Raw genomic sequence first — 2,945 nt, forward strand, 5'->3', positions numbered from 1 at the left:
TGGTCACGTTCAGTAAAATATACTCCTACATTTCACCTGCATGCCATACCAGCATCTCCACTCTCCTTGGTTAAGAGGCTAACCAACCTACATGGCACACAATGACCTATACTTGATATGTCTATCATCCTAGTAATAGCATATGATTTGAACACGAACTCATTTAAGGACTAAACAATAAATCTTTCTTTATCGATTTAAAATAGTCCTAAAGACTTTCATCATAATACAGAAGTTCGATGTAGAAGATGCACAAACTTATGATGAAAATTATCAAATAAATATTTTATTAATTAATTCATATATAATTATATCAAATAGCATAACCATCAATAGGCTGATGATTGACTTTGGGATATATTTTTTCATAACTCCCACTTGTACTAAAGCCAATCGATACAGTATCGTATACCCATCTTCATTTTGTGATCTTTGAACTCCTTTACCGTAAGGGCTTTAGTTAATGGATTGACTAGGTTATCCTTTCCATTGATCTTTTGACAGTCGACATCACCTCGATCCATGATCTCTCGGACAAGGTGGTAGCGATGTAGAATATGCTTTGTCCGCTGATGTGCCTTCGGCTCCTTTGCCTGAGCTATGGCTTCAGCACTATCGCAATAAAGCAGAATTGGACCATCGATGGAGGGTGCCACTCCAAGCTCGGTGTTGAACTTCCTCAGCCATATAGCTTCCTTTACAACATCGGATGCTGTGATGTATTCCACCTCGCAAATAGAATCGGCTACAGTGTGCTGCTTGGAACTTTTCCAGCAAATAGCTCCACTATTTAGGGTAAAGATGTATTCTGACATGCTTTTGCTATCATCATGATCTATCTAAAAGTTGGAATCAGTGTGTCCCATGAGTTTCAAGTTAGATTCTCCATAAACGAGCCACTAGTCCTTAGTATTTCTCAAATACTTAAGGATGGTTTTTGCAACCTTCCAATGGTTCTCTCTTGGATCTGATTGGTATCTGCTCACTACTCCTAGTGAGTATGCCACATCTGGTCTTGTATATGTCATGGCATATATTATAAAATCCACTGCTGAGGCATATGGAATTCTACTCATACGCTCTCTCTCTTGAGAGATTATCAGACAATCCTTCTTTGAGAGAGAAATTTCATGACCTATTAGAAGATGGCCTTTCTTGAAATTCTTCATGCTAAACCATTTCAGCATGGTATCTATGTACGTTGATTGGGAGAGTCTGAGCAGCCTTTTAGATCTACCTCTATAAATTTTCATCCCTAGGATGTAGGCTGCTTCTCCCAGATCCTTCATGGAAAATTATGATGACAGCCACACTTTTATTCTCTGTAATGCAGGGACATCATTTTTGATTAAGAAAATATCATCCACATACAAAATAAGAAATATAATTACTGAACTATTAGTCCACTTATATATACAAGGTTTTTCTCCATTCTTAATGAAGCCATACATTCTGATTACCTTATCAAAACGTATGTTCCAACTCTGAGGTGCTTGCTTCAATCCATAAATGAATCTTTGAAGCTTGCACACCTTGGATTCATTTGTAGATGTGAACTCTTCATGTTGCATCATATACACCTCTTCATTCAGCTCTCCATTTAGAAAAGCTATCTTCACATCTATTTGCCAAACTTTATAGTCCAGGTATGCCACTATCACAAGTATGATTCGAATGGACTTGAGCATTGTCACAGAAAAAAATATCTCATCATAGTCAATACCATAATATTGACGATATCCTTGATAACCAAATAGGCTTTATAGGTCTCAATCTTCCCATCTGCGCCCCTTTTCCTTTTGAAGACCCACTTACACCCTATAGGTTTTGCCTCTTCAGGTGGATCAACCAATGTCTACACATTGTTGATCTTCATGGACTCCATTTTGGATTTCATGGCTTCAAACCATTTCTCAAAGTCGACCTCTGCATTGCATCCATATAGGTGACTGAATCTTCATTATTCTCATCGAGCTCAACAGGATCTCCGTTCCAAATCAAGAAACCTAGGTATCTTTCTGGCTGACGTGGTACTCTATCGGATTGCCTTAAGAATGTTTGTATATTGGGCTTTGAATTTGATCTTGTCAAATCCGATTCAGATTCAGTTACTATTGTCGGTTCTTCTATTTGTCGAACTTCGTCAAGCTCGACTTTAGAGGTACTTGTTCCTTTATTAAGAAACTCTTTTTTCAAAAAGTGTGCCTTACTACTGACAAAAACTTTTTGTTTAGTAGAGAGGTAAAAGTAGTATCCCCTCATTTTCTTAGGGTACCCTACAAAATTACACTAATCAGACTGAGGTCTGAGCTTGTCAATTTATAATCATTTGACATAAGCCGAACATCCTCAAACCTTAAGGTAAGTGAGGTTCGGCCTACGCCCTGACCATAACTCATATGGTGCTTTACTAACTAACTTGCTCAAAAATTATTGAGCACAAAACAGGCTGTCTTAAGTGCATATCCCCAAAAGGAGATCGATAGACTTGTAAACCCCATCATGGATCAAACCATGTCCAACAAAGTTTGATTCCTTCTTTCTAAGACACCATTATACTGTGGTGTCCATGGAGGAGTGCATTGTGAGAGAATCTCATTCTCTCTAAGATATGTTAGAAATTCATTGGAAAGGTATTCACCCCCTTAATCAGACCGATGAGTCTTAATACATTTTTTAGTTTATTTCTCTACTTCATTATAAAATTATTTAAACATTTAAAATGATTCAGACTTGTGTTTCATCAAGTAGACATATCCATACCTAGATAGGTCGTTTGTGAACGTAATGAAATAGCTATACCCTCCTCAGGCACTAATGTTCATAGATCCACAAACATCATAATGTATTAGACCTAGAACTTCATTAGCTCGTTCATCTTGTTCAGTAAAAGGTAACTTGGTTATCTTTCTAAGAAGATAAGACTCACAAGTCGGCAATGATTC

The sequence above is a fragment of the Elaeis guineensis genome, chromosome 11 (genome assembly GCF_000442705.2).
Source record: "Elaeis guineensis isolate ETL-2024a chromosome 11, EG11, whole genome shotgun sequence".
NCBI lineage: Eukaryota > Viridiplantae > Streptophyta > Magnoliopsida > Arecales > Arecaceae > Elaeis > Elaeis guineensis.